The sequence below is a fragment of the Pogona vitticeps genome, chromosome 5 (genome assembly GCF_051106095.1).
Source record: "Pogona vitticeps strain Pit_001003342236 chromosome 5, PviZW2.1, whole genome shotgun sequence".
NCBI classification, from domain to species: Eukaryota; Metazoa; Chordata; class Lepidosauria; order Squamata; family Agamidae; genus Pogona; species Pogona vitticeps.
In genome coordinates this window covers 2,686,840-2,707,949 of record NC_135787.1, presented here as the reverse complement: position 1 = coordinate 2,707,949, position 21,110 = coordinate 2,686,840, and the positions used below count along the sequence as shown (strand labels likewise).

Here is a 21,110-nt window from a genome sequence, read left to right as displayed (position 1 = left end):
ATTGGCCTCCTTAAAGTCTAGAATGAATGTCTGGCTGCACTTGGCCTTCCCTCTCCCACTGTATGACAAATTCCAAGAGAGAGTGGTCACTCCCACCTAAGGATCTCACCACCTCGACCCCATTAACAAGGTAATCCCTGTTGGTTAAGATCAGATCTAAAATAACTGATCCCCTTGTTGCCACTTCCACCTTCTGGACCATGAAATTGTCTGCAAGGCAAATGAGGAATTTGCTGGACCTTATGTTCATGGAAGACTTTGACCACCAACATATATCATAATACAGTGGTGCCTCGCAGAATGGTCGCTCCGTAGAGCGACGAATCCGCGCAACGGTGCCGTTTTTGCGATCGCAAAAGTGATCGCAAAAGGGCACCTAGATAGGGCACAATTCACAGAGCGAAGGGCGGTAAGCAGTTCGCTTACCGACCTTCGCTTTGCGACCCGCCGATCAGCGGGTCGGCGGGTGCAAAATGGCCGCCGCACGACCCCAAAATAGCCGCGCACAGCGTTTTTGCGCCCTTGGTAAGCGAGGGGAGGGCGCAAAAACGCTGCCGCAACAGCCGAAATGGCTGCGTGCAGCGTTTTCGCGCCCTCCCCTCGCTTACCAAGGGCGCGAAAACGCTGCGGCCAGCCATTTCGGCTGTTCCGGTGGCCATTTTGGACCCGCCAGACAGCTGATCGCAGCCATTTTCGCGCCCTTGTTCAGCGAGGGAAGGGCGCGAAAATGGCTGCCAGCCGCCCGGAAGCATCGTTGAACGGTGAGTATTCAGCCCAATTGGAACGCATTAAACACTGTTTAATGCGTTCCAATTGGTTTTCTTGCCCCGTTCAACGATGCTTTCACACAGCGAGGGTTAATCCGGAACGGATTAACCTCGCTGTGCGAGGCACCACTGTAGTTGAAATCTCCCATTACTAATGTATCAGATACATTCCACTGCAAACTAGTCCTACCCAAGAGACTGGACTGTTTGAAAACCATGATTTTCACCCATAATTTCACTCTTTAATTTTCGGTTTAGGTAAAAGGCTTACAGAACTGTAGCATCAGTTGAATAATGGTATTAATAAAGAGGTTGCCAAAAAGTGGAGATGAGAAGAACCACAGGGGGGGAAAAGGTATTTCTACAATATGGATTTAAAAGAATGTAAACATTTATTTTATGCAGCTTGAACTGATTAATGCTGGTCTTCTTTTCAGATACTGGGCTGAAAAGAGCCCGAGAAAAGAAGATACGACACCAGACCAGCCATTTTGTATGAGGTTAAAGAATGACTGCACCATACCAAGAAAATGTTGGACTGATATTAGATGCAATTATTGGGCACGGTCAATCTGTAAGATTAAGCCTCTGAAAAAATGGATGAACTGATGATGTAGCTTAGCAGTGATAGGATGGTATTCTGTACTTGCTGTGAAAATACAAGAAGACTGGATGAGACCCACCATTCAAACTACAGATACCACTATCAACTTGTGAGGCTATCAAACTCATGTCTTGAAGAAGCTCTCTGACATCAGCATTCAAAACCACCTGTCTTGAAAATTCATTTTGCAATCTGAGTTAGATGGCTATAAAGCTGGAGTTGAAGATATGTTCAATCTGTTTTAATTGCATGTACAGATAATGAGCTCAGGGGGAAAAGTTGGTTTGGAAACTTTAGAGCAGTAATTCTCAAGCTTTTTTCAAAGTGCAACCCTCTTTTATAACAGCCAAGTAACATGTGACCACCACTCCCACCAGGTTTGCATAAAAAGGCATTTTAAATGTGGGTAAAGTAGAAAGTAGAAGCTTATTTCTCGCCCAAAGGGCCTTTTTCTCATACATACACATACATGCTACCTTTAATATTTTACTCTGAAAGGTTAAAAAAAATTATTTAACAAGGGCTGCAACACAAGTAAGGTAACACACTCAGAAAATACTTTTTGACCCCCTTGGGGTCACAATTCCCAGGTTGGGAAACAGTGCTTTAGAGCTCTGGAGAAGGGAATACTTCAGTTCAAAGCTTAGAATAGGCATCATGCTTCAGTTCAGTTCTAAAGAGATCCCCATTTATCTCTGTTTCCTGAAGGTCTGGAGGTCTCCCTGTTGATAAATCTCTTTGTGTGCCACCTACAAGTCTACTTAACAGTCCCATGTTATGAGTCTGGTCTTAGCCTTCTGTGGAGAAAATAATGGGGGACATGCTCATAAGCCTTGCTCAAGTCAAGATGTACTACATTCACACCTCAAGCTGTCTGGGTAAGGTGTTAAAAAAGCAATGTGATTTTCTCTAGAACATGACTTTCACGTTTTGACATTACAGCCTCCATGTTACCCATTTTGATAATTTGCATGCAGGTTATACCATCATAAGCTCCAGCAGTGCTAGTGCCATTGATTACTTTTCAATTTTTGTCATTCTTTTATCCATGAGTTTGCATAAATACATAGCAGATCAGAGAGTGATCATTTGTCCTTGTTGTTATGTCCTTGTTGGTGCATACTATGATCTCACTTATAATCTTGGCAGATGCACCTTTGATAAACAATATTCTTACACAAAGTACTGATCCTAGTACTCACAGCCCTGTTAAAAATCCCAGCAGATGATAGATTAGAAGCATCATGTAAGGTCACCAAATGCAGATATTTATGACAGCTTCTCTAAAATTATCTGTTTAATTATTATAATTACATCAGAGCTAGAGGAATTGTAAAGGAAAAGTTGTTTTGGTCAAAAAGGCAGACTCAAGTACCAAGCTTTGCAAAAACTCCAAAACAGTGTCAGGGTGGGCAGACTTGGCTCTTCAGGTCAAATGCAGATACTGTTTAATTCCCAACATATATTAACTTTTGAAAACAGAATCGTTCTTATGATGAAGCACAATTGAGAAATAGAAAAATTGATAGAAAGTTCTGGGAGTTGGTAGCTGCTGCTACAAAGCTTGTACAGTCCTGCCCCGCTTAACGATTACCCCGCATTACGATGAATCCGCTTCACAACAATGTTTTTGCAATCACAATTAGGATCGCAAAATGATGTTTTAATTTTTTTTTTCTTTGCAAAGATCGGTTCCCTGCTTCGGGAACCAATTCTTCGCATTACGACGATCAAAACAGCTGATTGTCGGGGTTTCAAAATGGCCACGGGGTGCTCAAAATGGCTCCCCGCTGTGCTTAGGGATGGTTTCCTTGCTATACAGGCACCGAAAATGGCCACCGTATGGAGGATCTTCGCTGGACGGTGAGTTTTTAGTCCATTGGAATGCATTAACTGGGTTTTAATGCGTTTCAATCGGCTTTTATTTTCGCTTTACAACGTTTTCGCTCTACAGCGATTTCGCTGGAACGAATTAACGGCGTTAACCAAGGCACCACTGTAATTTTATCCTTGACTTGTGGCCGGATATTCCTGTTCTGAACCCAAAAAGGCAGGAGGAAAAGGCGGGAAATTCAGATTGCTAACTGTTGGTAGTGAAGAGGCTGCTGCTTTGTAGCTTTTTCACCCCAGCAGTCAGAGAGTGTGCGGGAAGCTGCCTGGTAAGGTAAGGTGCTATTTTCCGCTTTTTAAACACTGTTCTGGGTGTTTTGCAGTGTGGTTTTGGGCTGGGGGGTTATGTTTCTGTGCTGTGATGGGTCTTGGGGAGTTTGTTTTTTGGTTTTTTCCCTCCACTTCCGATGGGTCTTAGGGAAGGAGGTTGCTTTTTGGGTTGTTTTTCCCATTTCCGATTGGTCTTAGGGGATTTAATTGCTTTTTGGAGTGTTTTTTTCCCATTTCCGATGGGTCTTGGGGGTTTGTTTGTTTTTTGGTTCCCCCCCATTTCTGCTGGGTCTTGGGGGGTTGGTTGCTTTTGGGTTTTTTCCGCCCATTTCCGATGGGTCTTGCATGCTTCCCTTGCTTTTTGCTTCCCTTGTTTTCTTTGCATTTCCAATGTGCTCCCTTTGTTTTCTTTGCATTTCCAATTTGCTCCCTTTGCTTTTCCCTTTGCGTTCTTTGCATTTCTGATGTGCTGTTTGTTTTCCTTGCATTTCTGATGTACTCTCTTTGCTTTCTTTGCATTTCTGATTTGCTCTGTTTGCTTCTTCCTTTGTTTTCTTTGCATTTCCGATGGGTTGTGCACGCTTCGTTGCTTTTCTTCCCCCTCCCTTCGGCCGTGCAGTGATTTTTTCTCTGTGTGTGATTTTTTTTTCTTCGGCCAGAACAAATTAATTTCATTTCAAAGCATTTCAATGGGAAATGGTGCTTTGACTTACGACTATTTCGAGTTATGTCCATCTTCTGGAATAGATTATGGTCATAAATCGAGGCAGCACTGTACCACAAGAATATCCATTTTTTGATCTAATCTCATTCCCAAAGTGGCCTGAAGTACATCAACATTGTTCACTATTAATGACAGAGGTCCAGGCAATGTATCATGTAAGAACCAAGTTGTTGTTTTTTAGTCGTTAAGTCATGTCCAACTCTTCATGACCCCAAGAACCAGAGCACGCCAGGCCCTCCTGTCTTCCACTGCCTCCCGGAGTTGGGACAAATTCATGTTGGTAGCTTCAGTGACACTGTCCAACCATCTTGTTCTCTGTCATCCCCTTCATCTCTTGCCTTCACACTTTCCCAACATCAGGGTCTTTTCCAGGGAGTCTTCTCTTCTCATGAGGTGGCCAAAGTATTGGAGCCTCAGCTTCAGGATCTGTCCTTCCAGTGAGCACTCAGGGTTGATTTCCTTTAGAATTGATAGGTTTGTTCTCCTTGCAGTCCAGGGGACTCTCAAGAGCCTCCTCCAGCACCACAATTCAAAGGCATCAATTCTTCGGCGGTCTGCTTTCTTTATGGTCCAGCTCTCACTTCCATACATCACTACAGGAAAAACCATAGCTTTGACTATTTGGACTTTCGTTGGCAAGGTGATGTCTCTGCTTTTTAAGATGCTGTCAAGATTTGTCATCGCTTTCCTCCCAAGAAGCAGGCGTCTTTTAATTTCGTGGCTGCTGTTTCCATCTGCAGTGATCATGGAGCCCAGGAAGATAAAATCTGACACTGCCTCCATGTCTTCCCCTTCTATTTCCCAGGAGGTGATGGGACCAGTGGCCATGATCTTAGTTTTTTTGATGTTGAGTTTCAGACCGTTTTGTGCACTCTCCATTTTCACCCTCATTACAAGGTTCTTTAATTCCTCCTCACTTTCTGCCATCAGAGTGGTATCATCTGCATATCGGAGGTTGTTGATATTTTTTCCGGTTTGGCAATCTTAATTCTGGTTTGGGATTCCTCCAGTCCAGCCTTCCGCATGATGTATTCTGCATATAAGTTAAATAAGCAGGGAGACAATATACAGCAGGGAGACAATTTTATTTATATGTATTTTTTATTTTGCATTAGTTCTTGGGGATTTGGTTTTGTGTGATGTTTTACTAGTTTGGTACTGTAGCTTTATCATATGTTTTCCATTACTTTTTTGTTAGCTGCCCGAAATGTTTTTTAATTTAAAAATTCAAATAAATAAATAAATAAATAAATAAATGAATGAATGAATGAATGAATGAATGAATGAATGAATGAATGAATGAATGTGTGGCCTTGTCAGCTAGATGGACGGTATAGAAGTCTAATAGATAAATACATAAATGTATTTTTTTTTGTTTTCCCCATCCCAGGCAAATGTAAAATGCATAGAAAACATTTAGAGGCTATTGAATATTCCAGATTGAACTGAATAGATTTCATAGATGTTTAAGGCTCCTCGTCTGAATTAGATTGATGACTGAGCGGTAGAAAGGTAGGGCTTAAGGCTGCTTTTGCTCTCAAAAAGTGTTCTTGTTTTTTTATTTCTTTTTTTTTCTTTCTCCCTTCTTTTTCTTTTTCTTTTTGGTTCTTGGCATTTTGTGCAAAAAACAAAACAAAAAAAACAACAACCCAAGAGCACATTTGTGCAAACAAACCCTGTTCCATATAGAGAGGCTTGTATTTTGCACCAATCCAACTTTTTCCACACAAAACATACCTTTTCCACATAGAACTCTTGCCTTTTTACAAAAGCTTTGTCTGATTAAGAAAGAAAGGCTGGTCGTTTTGCTCTTGGGTAGGAGTAAAAAAATGTTGCCCTGGTTACTCATTATTTTGACAGGTTTCCTGAAAACACTGAGACACCCCTTTTCACTGAAGGTGAGAAAAGTTGCAAGATCTCTCCAAGTCCTCACTCTGTCCTTCTTTCCGCTTCCTCCATCCGTCACATTCTCCTTCGTCCATGCAAACAGACACGTTCACATACCCAGGCAGGCCTCGCCCTTCACTAGGGGTCAGAGTGTGTTTTTTCCTCATCAACCGACCACCCCCACATGTCTGTCTGTGGGTCGGCCACATCCTTCTCTGCAGTGACTGCTGCTGGCCCAGCCACCGCATGCACCACGGAAGGTTCTGCCACTTTCTGAACACACACTCCCTCCGCGGAGCAGGCCAGTTGGACATCCCCGCCTTACACTCTCAAAGGCTTCCTTCATTCCAGAAAACAGCATGGCATGGCCCGAGGAAGTGAGGATGTGACCAGCAGTCAGGAGAGGATGATATTTCTGCATAATAGTTCCCCTCTATTCAGCACTGGTTAGGCCTCATCTGGAGTATTGTGTCCAGTTCTGGACACCAGAAACAGGCAAATGCTATTTTTGGCTACATTAACAGAACTCATCATAGGCATCCTTCAGTCTCGAGAGACAATGGTAACATGCTCTGAATCGAGGAGTGTCCTCTCCAGAGCACAAAGCCTGGGTAAAGTAATATGGAGGATAGGCTGTTACCTAAGCAGCAGATCCCCCCTCTCCTCGTTGCTGAAATGATCCAATGGAAAGGCAAGAGCCAATACAACTGGTTCCAGCAATGTCGCAGGAGTTGGCAGAACGACACGAGCTGCCTTTGGGACTCCAGCTCCGGATTTTGCCTCGAGGTTAACTCCTGAAGCCTTTTCCATTGGTGGATATAGCCACAAGGCAGTGGAGGTTTGAAATCGGAGTTTTCCTTCTCCTAGATGGGCTGCCTTCCATGGTTGACGAGCCCCACCTACCTGGCCTGCTCTTTAATAGTGCGGAAGTATTAACAGAACTAGAGTCTACAAATACCAAGAGGTACTACCCTGTTTCACCAAAAATAAGACAGGGTCTTATATTAATTTTTGTTCAAAAAAACAAACAAACATCAGGGCTTTAAAAAAATACACACTTTATTTAGTTTAAAACAGTATTGATAATACACATAAAAAGGATGGAAAAAGAGAAAGAATAAAACAAAAACTAAAAACTAAAAAAGAAAAGAAAAAGATTAAGGTACAGAGTTAATCAGACACTATATTTGCTATCATTATATTCCTTTTTTTCTTTATCAATCTGTTTATCGTTTGTATATATATAATTGTATATATATAATTACTCATACATAAATCTCAACTTCCTTTATCTTTTTTACAAGTCATTTTATATATTCTTTTATTTATTTGCCTGGAGCCACACATAAAATAACTCCCATTTCTCATTTTGTGTCTCTTTTGTGTTTTGTTCTAATACGTCTTGTAGCTAATATCGTGGTGTATATCTTATCGTCTACATTCAGTAATGAAATTGGTCTATAATTTTGGATTTCCTCTGGATCCATTCCTTCTTTATGAATCACTGTAATTATCACTTCTTTCCATGTTTCAAGGATTGCCTTCTTTTGTTGTATCTCTTCTAGTAGTTTTTTAAAAATGGCATAATCAGAACATCTTCAAATGTTCTGTAAAACTCTGCTGGAAATCCATCGCTTCCTGGAGATTGTTCATTCTTCTGCTTGGCAATTGCTTCAGTAATCTCACCGACTGAAATTTGTTGATTTAACATTTCTTGTTGTTGCTTTGTTAATTTTATTTCATTGCGTTTTTTGTAAATAAGTTCCATAGTTCCAATACCTTTTTCTGTATCTAGCTTCTCATAGAACCTTTCACATTTTTTTTTCATTTCGTTTGGGTTTATGGTTTTGTTTCCTTCCTCATCTTTTAATGTTTGTATGTGGGTTTTCATCTTTTCTTTCTTCAGTCTCTTCGCTAGCCATTTCCTGATTTTGTAGGCATTTTCAAAATGTCAGGCAAGTCTTATTTTATTTGCTACTTCTTCCATCAATAGAATATTTTATATGCTTTGAGTTACTTTAATTTTTTGTTTTATTTCAATTGCTGAGGGATTTTGTTTTGCTTGTAGCTCTTGTTGCTTTAGTTCTTTTTCCAGTCTTCATTTTTCTCTCTTTACACACAGGTTTCCAAGCTTCCCAAATTAGTGACCTTAATAGGCCCAGAGTGGTATTTGTTTTAAAGTAATGTTCCATTTCTTTTCTAATATTTTCTTTTAATTTTTCATCCTTCAGTGTGTTAGTGTTCAATCTCCATTGAATTGACTTTTGAAAAGCTTCTAATTCTGTCATCAATGGACTATGGTCTGATAGTATTCTTGTTAAAATTTCCACTTTTGCTAGTTTCTTAGTCCAGTTCCTTGGAATCCAAAGGAAGTCAATCCTTGACCATGTTTGATGTCTATTTGAGTAGAAGGTGAAATCTTTAAAGTCTGGATATCTTGTTCTCCGAGCATCTATCAAACACAGCTCATCCACCAGTTTTAGAAAAGGTTTTGGTATTAATGTTTCATTGTTTTTTCTCTTGATTGTTTGAGGGGTTGTTGAATCTATTTCACTGTCGAAGACTGAGTTCAAGTCTCCTACTATAGAACATTCCTCATATTCTTTAATATTGGTATTGTTATCCAGCTGTTCAAAAAAAATTCTTCTGATTCTCATTTGGTGCATAGATGTTCACTATCAGCATTTTGGCTGATTCTTTCTGTATCTCCACCATTACAGTCCTTTCATTTTGCAACACATATATTAGTTTTGGATTTAATCTTTCGTTAGGTGGCCATTCCTTTTTTTCTTTATTGGGCTTGATGCTATAAATACTACTAATTTCCTATTTGTTAATAGTGCTATAACTGCCTCTTTAATATGTTTCCTGTAAACAAATTATGTCCATATTTAATTTTTGCATTTGCAGGAATACTTTCCTGCATTTCTGGGGTGAGTTTAGTCCATTTATATTATATTGGCCTTCTCAGCCACACTAGATGCTGTTCCAAGTCCTCCATACAGAGTATGTTGCCATAGTCTCTCGAGACTGAAGGATGCCTAATCTAATGGTCCAGCCACCCCTTCCCTTTCTTCTGAATGTATTTCTTCTCATTTTCCTACATCCTGTTCTTCGCCCTCTTACTCCCTTTCATCTGCTTGTTCTTCTTGACCTTCTTTCCCACCTTCTTCTTCCTTTTTTCTCCCCATCCTCAGCATTAGGGCTTATTTTCAAAGGATGTTATTTTTTTCATGTACAATAATCTATATTCATTCAAAAGCAATAATGTCATCTTCTTCTGGTTGCTGCACAATGCTGCACAATGGTGAAGGGTGGGGTTTCACTTAACTGGGGCGTATTTTTGGGGTAGGGCTTATATCATGAGCATCCTGAATAATCAGACAAGGGCTTATTTTCAGGTTAGGTCCTATTTTCAGGAAAACAGGGTAGTTCCCCTCTGTTTGGCACTGGTTCAACCTCATCTTAAGTACTATGTCCAGTTCTGGACACCACACTTCAAGGAGGATGCAGACTCAGGGGAACAAGTTCAGAGGAGGCCAGTAAGAATGATCAGGAGCCTGGAGACCAGGCCCTAGAAGGAAAAACTGAAAGAACTGGGCATGTTTCGTCTTGAGAAAAGACGATTGAGGGGAGAGCTGATAGCATTTTTCAAATATTTGAAAGGCTATCATACAGAGGAGGGGCAAGTTCTGTTCTCCATCATCCCAGAGTGCAAGACACGCAACAATGGGCTCAAGTTACAGGAAGCCAGATTTCAGTTGAATATCAGGAAAAAAAACTCCTGTTAGAGTGGTATGACAATGGAACCAACGACCTCGAGAGGCGGTGGTGAGCACTATGACACTGGAGGCTTTCAAGAGAAATTTAGAGAAACGCCTGGCAGATATCCTTTGATTTAGATTCCTGCATCGAGCAGGGGTCTTATAGGCCCCTTTCAAATTCACTATTTTATGTTTCTAGAGCTACCAACATGAATTTGACCCAACTCCAGGAGGCCGAGGAAGACAGGAGGGTCTGGCTGCTCTGGTCCATGGGTCACGAAGAGTCAGACACGGCTTAACGACTAAACAACAACAAATGTTTCTATAAACCAGGAGTCCATCATGCAGAGCACAAAGCCTATGTTGTTCTCACGGAGCGCAGAGTGAGCTGGAGGCATCTGTTGTTCAGATGCAGATGGACACTTCTTGCCTCTTAACCCTGTTTCCTGTGTATTCCAGCTCAGTCCCTAGTTTCATTCCATTCCTTGGCCTGGCAAAAGTGCCCTGCAAGAAGGTTAATCCGCTGGTTGAGCCACCAGAGTCTGCTTACTCCAGCCTTGGATTCCAAACTGGATCTCCATCCATGCAAACTAACAGTGCCTTTTTTGCTCTGTGGCCTTGGAGAGAAACGAAGAAGAAAAGAACAGATGGGAAATGGGGCAGAGGGTGTCGTTTCTCATAGAAGAAATCACTCTTGGTTCTTTCGCTCATCTGGTCTAGCAGGCAGCCACATGCAAAATGATTAGCAGGCCCTCGCAGTGCAAAAGCAACCCTCTGGCCACTTTTTTCCATACCTGTTCCAGAGCTGACCTTTCAGAAAAATTCTTAACATACCTCTTGAGCTAGCTCTGCTTAATATCTATGTTTTGTATTAGGGACGCACACTTTGGATTTCTGGACTGCAATTAGGGTGGAACAAAAGATGCATGTGTATGTAGGCTGGCATAGGGAATTGAAAGGGGCATTATTGGTGTGAGTAATTTACTGTAAGAATGTGGATGGCACAATCTGAATAGTTTCCCAATTGCTGTGAAGTTTCCTGAAGGTTCCTGTTGGGGCCAACTCTTGCAGCAGCAGCAGCAGTTTTACGCATATAGTAAAAGTATCACTTTTCCAAGGATGTCTCCCTTTCCTGCAGGTCAAAGAAACCCTGATTACCTGTTGTGACTTGTTCTTTTTCTGCAGGAGAGGAAGGCATCTTGCCCCACTGTGTACCACTCCTTGCTCTGTGTCTGTGTGCTTGTGTGTGTATTCACTTCACAGGGGGGTTACCTGTAAGTTCTTCTTTGTGCTGTGTACCTGTGAAACTGCCAAGAGTTACTCCTCTTGTTGGCAGGGCAGGGTACACCAGCCATTCTGCAGATTTCTTCCTACTGGCACGAGGAGGAGGAGGAGAGAGTCTTCTGTCCCAAGACATCCTCTACTCCCCGCAAAAATTAAACATGTTAGGGTAAGCAGCTAAGTCTTGGCACAAAAGAAATGTGTAAAATCTGTTAATAAGAATATTGGTGACTTTGATCAGATGTATGTTTTTAAAAAGAAACTGACATGATTTCAATGGACAGCTAGAGAGAGCTCACCCATTTCTGCTGAAGTATGCTGTTGGTACCTGAAGTGGCTTGTTTTTTTTTTAATTATGTAATTTATTTTATAGGTTAGGTGTAAGGATGGGGGACAGGGGGCATGGGATAAACACAGGGTGCAAATCAACACAAGCATTTCATAATAATTATTCTTATCTATTAGATTTAAAAGATATACAAGTTTCCGGTGTAACGTAATTATAATACACATTCTATTTCTAGATTAATCTTAGGCTTTCAATTATAAAATATTAATTTGCATTCTATTTCTGAGCCAGTCATAAATTTATTTATTTATTTATTTATTTATTTATTTATTTATTTATTTATTTATTTATTTATTTATTTATTTATTTATTTATTTATTCAATTTTTTACCCCGCCCCTCTAGACAATGTCTACTCGAGGCGGCTTACATGGATAAAAACACAAAAGTAAGACATATATAAATCATCAAAGATACAATTGTAATTAGTTCTGAATAGCACAGTACCAAGATGGCATGATTCAAAGAGAAAACAGAAGGGAAAAAATCACTTAATTGACTGGAGGGAAGGCCTGCTTAAATAGCCAAGTTTTTAACTGGCTTTTGAATACACCCAGTGAGGGTGCCAGCCGAATTTCAGTTGGGAGGGTGTTCCACAGCTGAGGGGTCACTGCCGAGAAGGCCCGGTTTCTTGTTTTTCCCTTCTGTGCCTCCCTCAGCGTCAGGCCCCTCAGCTATCCCTGCTGGCTATGTCGGGTGATTCAGGTAGATCTAGGTGGGAGAAGATGATCTGCCAAATATTTAGGTCCCAAACCATTTAGGTCTTTGTAAGCAATCATTAGCACTTTGAAGTCAATGCGTAAACGGATGGGCAACCAGTGCAGGGCAGCCAGAGTGGGGGAGATATGTTGATATTTTCTCACCCCACTAAGAAGCCTGGCTGCCGCATTCTGGACCATCTGAAGTTTCCGCATTAACCTCAAAGGCAACCCCACGTCTAATCTCAAGATTACGAGCGCATGGACTAGAGTAGTCAGAGCCCCTCATCAAGATATGGTCACAGCTGAGCAATCCGCCATAGATGGAAATAGGCAGAAAGGACCATGGATGCCACCTGGGTTTCCATGGTAAGCGCCGGGTCCAGATGTATCCCCAAGCTGCGGACCTCACTCTTTGCGGTAAGGGTCGTCCCCCCCAAAAGAAAGGGAGTCACCTATACCACTAATGGAAGGGCCACCCACCCTCAAGACCTCCGTCTTCTCTGGGTTCAGCCTCAACCCAATCAGCTGCATCCATTGCAGTACAGTCTCAAGGCAGCACTGAAGGGACAACACTGAGGTAGGTGAAAAGGAGATGTAGAGCTGTGTGTTGTCAGCGTACTGATGACACAATGTCCCACATCCCCTCATGACCTCACCCAGCGGCCTCATATAGATATTAAACAGCATTGGAGAGATGATCGACCCCTGCGGAATCCCGCAGTTGAGGCTCTACGGGGCTGAGACACTCTCCCCAAGCTGAACTCTCTGTGGATGGTCCTCCAAGAAGGAACGGAGCCAGGCAAGAGCCAGGCCACCAATTCCCAACTCAGAGAGCCTCCCCAGGAGGATACCGTGGTTGACGATATCAAAGGCGGCTGAGATATCGAGGAGGACCAACAAGGACATATTGCCCCTATCAGCCTCCCTTATACCAACAATCTTCATGATTTGTCTTTCTTGTTGAGTCTAGCCATTCTGATATTTTATCCATTTCCATCGTGTCCAGAATTTTTGTTATTAACTCATCTTGTGATGGATTCTCCGGGTCTTTCCAGTGTTTAGCAAAAAGAATTCTTGCAGCTGTCAAGACATGGGTGGCTAAATAGGTTTTCATTGGGTCTATTGATTCCAGAATTATGTTGAAAAGAAAGAATTCAGGGGTTACAATTATCGGAATCTCTAGAACCTCTTGCAAAAGTATTTCAACATTTTCCCAATATTTTAGGCCTTTCCGGCATGACCACCACATATGATAAAAAGAACCTTCTTTTTGTTTATATATCCAACAGAGATACTAAGGCTCTGTGATCTGTTTGTAGAGTAAATTTATGACCCCATAGATAAGGTCTCAATAGATTTAAAGACCAGATAATTGATAATGTTTCTTTTTCAGGAACTGCGTAATGTCTCTCTCTTTCTAAGAGTTTTCTGGAGAAATATGAGATTGGGTTAAGATTCCCATCTTCTCCTTTCTGTAACAACACAGCTTCAAGACCTAATTCTGAAGCATCTGTTTGTAAAATGAATGGTTTGTCAAAATCAGGTGATTTCAGTATAGGTGCATCACTAATCTTAGCCTTTAAGGCTTCAAAAGCACCTTGACATTCTGGAGTCCATTTTACCTTGACAGGCTGTCTTTTCTTAGTTAGCTCTGTCAGAGGTGTTGCCAAATGACTGAAATCAGGAATGAATTTTCTGTAATAGCCAACTAGGCCCAAAAAGGAACGTACTTGCTTCTTGGCTGTTGGAATAGGCCAATCATTTATAGCCTATACTTTGGCATGCAGAGGCTGAATTTCTCTCTGCCCAATCAAATGACCTAAGTACATGACCTTTCCTTGCATCCACTGACATTTGCTTGCTTTGACTGTCAGTCCTGCTTGGTGAATTCTAGATAACACAGTTTCAATGTGTGACGTGTGAGACTCAAAATCAGAACTGAAAATTGCAACATCATCAAGATAAGCACTAGCAAAAGGTAAACCATGTAAAAGTTTGTCTGTCATTCTCTGAAATGATGCTCCTGCATTCTTTAAACCAAACGGTAAACGATGGAAACGGAAAGTTCCCACGTGACTGATAAAGGTAGTCTTATCTCGTGAATCTTCTGATAAATCAAGTTGCCAATAAGCATTCTTTTAGATCCAAGATGCTTATAAAATTAGCCTGTGAAAGGTGTTAAATTAAATCATCCATTCTAGGCAATGGGTATGGATCTGGAACTGTAACACTGTTTAGCTTTCTGTGTTTGTGTGTTTAGTCGTTTAGTCGTGTCCGACTCTTCGTGACCCCATGGACCAGAGCACGCCAGGCCCTCCTGTCTTCTACTGCCTCCCGGAGTTGTGTCAGGTTCATGTTGGTTGCTTCGCAGACACTGTCCAGCCATCTCATCCTCGGTCGTCCCCTTCTCCTCTTGCCATCACACTTTCCCAACATCAGGGTCTTTTCCAGGGAGTCTTTTCTTCTCATTAGATGGCCAAAGTACTGGAGCCTCAGCTTCAGGATCTGTCCTTCCAGTGAGCACTCAGGGTTGATTTCCTTTAGAACTGATAGGTTTGTTCTCCTTGCAGTCCAGGGGATTCTCAAGAGCCTCCTCCAGCACCACAATTCAAAGGCATCAATTCTTCGGCGGTCTGCTTTCTTTATGGTCCAGCTCTCACTTCCATACATCACGACAGGAAAAACCATAGCTTTGACTATTCGGACTTTTGTTGGCAAGGTGATGTCTCTGCTTTTCAAGATGCTGTCCAGATTTGTCATCGCTTTCCTCCCAAGAAGAAGGCGCCTTTTAATTTCAGGGCTGCTGTCTCCATCTGCAGTGATCATGGAGCCCAGGAAGATAAAATTTGACACTGCCTCCATATCTTCCCCTTCTATTTCCCAGGAGGTGATGGGACCAGTGGCCATGATCTTAGTTCTTTTGATGTTGAGTTTCAGACCGTTTTTTGCACTCTCCTCTTTCACTCTCATTACAAGGTTCTTTAATTCCTCCTCACTTTCTGCCATCAGAGTGGTATCATCTGCATATCGGAGGTTGTTGATATTTCTTCCGGCAATCTTAATTCCGGCTTGGGTTTCTTCCAGTCCAGCCTTCCGCATGATGTATTCTGCATATAAGTTAAATAAGCTGGGGGACAATATACAGCCTTGCCGTACTCCTTTCCCAATTTTGAACCACTCAGTTGTTCCATGACCAGTTCTAACTGTTGCTTCCTGTCCCACATATAGGTTTCTCAGGAGACAGATAAAGTGGTCAGGCACTCCCATTTCTTTAAGAACTTGCCATAGTTTGCTGTGGTCCACACAGTCAAAGGCTTTCGCATAGTCAATGAAGCAGAAGTAGATATTTTTCTGGAACTCTCTGGCTTTCTCCATAATCCAGCGCAAGTTAGCAATTTGGTCTCGAGTTCCTCTGCCTCTTCGGAATCCAGCTTGTACTTCTGGGAGTTCTCGGTCCACATACTGCTGAAGCCTACCTTGTAGGATTTTGAGCATAACCTTGCTAGCGTGTGAAATGAGTGCAATTGTACGGTAGTTGGAGCATTCTTTGGCACTGCCTTTCTTTGGGATTGGGATGTAGACTGATCTTTTCCAATCCTCTGGCCACTGTTGAGTTTTCCAAACTTGCTGGCATATTGAATGTAGCACCTTAACAGCATCATCTTTCAAGATTTTAAATAGTTCAACTGGAATGCCATCACCTCCACTGGCCTTGTTGTTAGCCAGGCTTTCTAAGGCCCACTTGACTTCGCTCTCCAGGATGTCTGGCTCAAGGTCAGCAACTACATTGTCTGGGTTGTCCGGGATATCCACATCTTTCTGATATAATTCCTCCGTGTATTCTTGCCACCTCTTCTTGACGTCTTCTGCTTCTGTTAGGTCCCTCCCATTTTTGTCTTTTATCATGTTCATCTTTGCGCAAAATGTTCCTCTAATATGTCCAATTTTCCTGAACAGATCTCTGGTCTTTCCTTTTCTGTTATCTTCCTCTATTTCTTTGCATTGTTCATTTAAGAAGGCCCTCTTGTCTCTCCTTGCTATTCTTTGGAAGTCTGAATTCAAGTTTCTGTAACTTTCCCTATCTCCCTTGCATTTTGCTTCCCTTCTCCTCTCTGCTATTTCTAAGGCCTCGTTGGACAGCCACTTTGCTTTCTTGCATTTCCTTTTCTTTGGGATGGTTTTCGTTGCTGCCTCCTGGACAATGTTACGAGCCTCTATCCAAAGTTCTTCAGGCACTCTATCCACCAAATCTAGTTCCTTAAATCTGTTCTTTACTTCCACTGTGTATTCATATTAGCTTTCTGTAATCAACACAAAATCTTACTTCATCAAGAATTTCACCTAAAGCATTTCTTTTCGGCACCAGAACTATTGGCGACACCCAAGGGGCGGAGTTAGATTCAATAACACCCAAAGATAACATCTTTTGTATCTCTTGTTCAATCTGGACAGCATGATTACCAATAGCTCTATACAGTCTTGATCGTATAGGCTGGCTGTCACCAGTGTCTATAACATGACTGACCAAACTGGTATAGCCAGGTTTGTCTGAAAAACATCTTTAAATTGCTCTAAAATTTGAAAAACCTTTTCTCTCTCTTCTGGAGTACCTGACAAAACAATATTGTCAGACCGAGGCAAGACGCTCATGGCTACGCAGCGGTGATTTTATCTTTATTTTATGTAATTTTATATGGTTTTTATAGCTTTTGTTTAGTTGAAGTTCCTATTCTACTTCTTGGCTGAAGGCATGATTTTAACCTTGGTAAAAGTAAACACAGAGATAATGACCACTGGAGCTGCCGAGAGATATTAGAAATACCTCTGTATGACAAAATTACACAACTGCAGCCTTGGGAAGAAAACAGAAGAAAATAACACCGCTATTGTGGACAGTAAGCACCTGCTTGAATTAAGTCTGCAAGAAAAACATTTACTTTGTTTAAGAAAAGCCATCTGCCTTCGGGGGTTGTTTGGCATACAGCAGGGGCTGATCCGCTGACTCTGTCAATCTACAATTGACTCACAGTGAGTAAAAGTCCTCCAAGGAACGGGTGGAACAACCTGCCCTTTAATGGTTTATGTTTGAGTGTTTACCGGAGCTAAGAAGTGTTTTTATACAGCTACTACTGACCGTAACTGTGAAACCCACATTCTTCTCCCTTTGAGTGGTAGTTTGCACCTGCAGAAGTAGAAGGGGACACTAAATAAGCTTAATTGGTGGAGTATAACTATGGTCACTACTAGGACCAAAAAAACCTATGGCAAGTTAAAAAAGGCTCCCCAAAAGCGAAATCAGAAATCTATAGCAGACTTCTGTGTGGTCTCAGATCAACGTGAACATGTACCCTCCTATAATCAAAGGCCGCTGAGGGAATTTACATCAAGTACCCCACTTACTACGGACAATGTAGGCATAAGTAATGGAGAGACATACCAGGGGGCTGCAGTTGGAACTCCGCACTCCGGAGGAGAAATCGGCAATTGGTCTCTGGACCCAGAACTCCTAGAGAAGGCTCTCTCTGCCTCTATGGAATCATTCTATAAATACTTAAATCTATCAACACCTGGGCCTAAGGAGAACCATATGGAAGGATCAGTAGGCCCCCAAGATCCTCAAGGGCCCGAGAGTGAACAAACTAGGATTATTTACACCCAACTACGTGATCAGTGTCTCCTTTCAGCTAAATCCAACCAGACAATTTTCAATAATCTGCATGATCTAAAGAAAGAAATCGCGGATACTAAAGCAATACTACAATGCATTGCTGACATGATAAAGTTGGGGATTTTAAAAGCAGCACCCCCCTCAAACCCTCAGAATACTGAACAGAGAGGTCTTCAGGCAAAAAAGGAGCTGGGTACAAAAGATCAAACACACAAAGATAACTCCCTAGCCTTTAAAGGTCAGAGTTACCCACAGTTATCAGAAAAAGCAACTCAGGACCGAATGCCCATCTCTGGGAAGACCCCAAAGGCCTGGGCTGATCCATATGAGCGAAATGAGGACCCAGAGGACCCAGAGGGACCTGACCTAACATCCTCTAATCTAGAGCTAATAACCATAGACGAATGGTGGGGAAACACCCCAGAAGAACCCTATCCCCAGCATCCACTTGCTGTGACAACATGCAAGGAAAATATACAGATTAAAAAACCCCAATGGTCAGCAACCTCAGACAGTGAAGGGTCCACCCCTGCTGAAAGCCCATCACTCAAACCTGTGAACCACATCACCATCTACAACTGGCCACTAAGAAAACCAAATGGCACCTGGGCCTCCAACTCAGAAGTATTGCGGACAATAACAGAAATTCTGGGCAAGGATTGGGATGCTCAAATGAACACAAAATGTTACTGCATCTATCCCAGCAAGCCCGGGCAACTAAGAGGCAGGGTGCACTTGATCTTCGCCAATAGTGAACAGGCCCATCATTTTTGGAGCCTGTTGTACAAGTTTGAAAAAATAGCAGTATCATTCAAATGGGGAATACATACAACTTACTCAAATATCAACCTAAGACCGATCACAAAATTGGACACCTACAAACTAACAAATACATCCAGAGAAATTCAGGTTCCAGAACAAAGAGATGGCCCCACAGCCGCTTCCATAAGGAAGATAACAGCCGAAAATCCTAGCTATGGCCTGTACAGAGATAGGGCTGAAGCTTCCACCATTTACAACAGATCACCTTCCAAAACCAAATCAGATGGCAGAGGAAAGGAAATGCAGATCAATGTTGCAACCTTCCCAAACAATATCCCAATTAACAAGCCTCGTGATCTTACAAGCAAAATCAAAAACCAGAGTAATCAGGTGAAAATGCTCTCAAGGCCAAGGCATCTTTCAAAAGGTATTACATCCTCCAGAAAAAATAGAATATACCATCCATACAAAGAGAAGTTACATCCAGCCTGCTCGATGGGAACTATTTCCGACTCCACCTCCGAGTGGCATATGGGCAATAGATATGCCCCTTTAGTAGCTTATCCCCAGAACTGACTATTGGAAGGCAAAAAATATAAACATCTTAAGAAGCCTTTGTCCAGGAATATTGCATGGGGGGAAAACAAACAAAAAGTCCAACTCCACAAAGATACCACAGTTCCAAACATAACAATGACTACCTACCTGGGTAGAGCTGAAAGATATCCCTTTAGCAGAGAGACACAAAGAAATCAAAAGAACAAAGACTGGGCCCGCAAAGATTATCCTTTTCCCACACCAGTTGCTCCCCTCACCTACAGAGGATGTCAGTCATCAGTTGTATCCCTGCCTGCTCTGGAGAAGCTAACGTTATACAAGGAAGGGAACCCCATTAAAATGCTCTCTGCCACAAGAGGGGAAATGACCCCAAAGGCAGAACAACTGAACATTCAGGAGCGAAATGAGGCACCAGACACTCAAGAATCGCGGTGTGCTCCAGAAAGCAACCAAACATCTGCATCTAAAATTGAACTTTTATCATGGAATGTGGCAGGTTGGACCAGATGTATCTCCCAAACCCACGATACTCCTTTCTTTCGTAGCAAATATGACATCATTCTTTTGCAAGAAACTTGGTCTGACAAAGATATAATTCTAGATGGTTTCATCTCTTTCATGGTAAAGGCAATCCCAGGGCGCGGACCGGGGAGACTGAAGGGGGGACTGAGCATCCTGGTATCAACGGCTCTGAAAGTGAAATCTACGATGAAACTCTCCCTGAGACAGCTGGCCATGGCAGTAGTACTTACAGGAAGTATGAAAACCCTATTGATTATTAACATATACTTACCTCCCACATCCAGAAAAGCTGAAACAGAAGGAAACTGGACAGACCTTGAAAACTATGTAAGAGAGCTTATCATGGAACATCCGGATGCTTTGGTCCTGACTGGTGGGGATCTAAACGCCCGTATGGGACCAGATGATGACTATCTGGGAACCAAATTTAAGATGATAGCCAACATAAGAAATGATAATGTGGGGACCCTGAATCAGGAGAGGGCATCTAAGGACCAACATGCAAATTATGCCGGGGCCTGTCTGTACAAATTTGCCTACAGACTGGGCCTCTCAGTTTTAAATGGCACAATCACAGGTGATACTCCAGGAAAATATACATTTATGGCAGCAACTAAAGCTAGTACAATTGACTACATCCTGGTCTGCAGGGGGCTCCTTTCCATGGTCAAAACTCTCCAAGTACTTCCTTACATGGAGGGGGATCATTTCCCCCTACATCTAAGTTTCCACCTAAACATCAGAAATTTAGACACAGAACCAAGATATCATACTGAAATTACAGCACTAGAAAGAGTGGGTTGCCGAGTAAGATGGTCACGTAAACTGGCACAAAATTTAAAACAACTTTTAATTTCGAAAAATCTGATTGATGCCCTTAATCCAGTAGGAAGCCAGACAGTCCACTGGAATCCCATAGATAAATATGAAATTCTCCTACAACAATTACAGCCACATCTCGTCCATTCATATAGCAGAAACCTTCAGAATTCATATAACCGATCCAAACCTTGGTTCAACCAAAGCTGTAAGGCAGCAAAACAATTAGTTAATCAGACATACCAGGAATACCTGAGAGCAGAAGACCATGTCAAAAAAGAGGCCCTCCTAAAACTACTGGTACATAAGAAAGAATACAAACAGCAGATACATCACAGTAAAAGAGAACACACGAGAGAACTATGGAGGAAGGTGATTGAAGCAGCAAAAGCCAAAAATCCATCCCTTTTCTGGAAACTAATCTCAGGCAGACTATCAGAGCCCAAACACCCATTATCCTCTTGTATTCCACCAGATAAATGGGTATCCCACTTTACAAGTATGTATGAGGATGTCATTGTACCCCCTTCTCCAGTAATGCTTGG

General features: G+C 42.1%; 1 long non-coding RNA gene across 1 annotated transcript in view; it reads left to right on the top strand.

Annotated features, from left to right (window-relative positions):
- The window catches only part of LOC110086602 (uncharacterized), a 65,940-nt gene extending 53,932 nt beyond the window's left edge, over positions 1 to 12,008 (top strand). The window contains exon 4 of the long non-coding RNA XR_012087841.2: positions 1,205 to 12,008. This is a non-coding gene — a long non-coding RNA (uncharacterized LOC110086602). The remainder of the gene's footprint in view (positions 1 to 1,204) is intronic.
- The last annotated feature ends 9,102 nt before the right edge of the window (positions 12,009 to 21,110 follow it).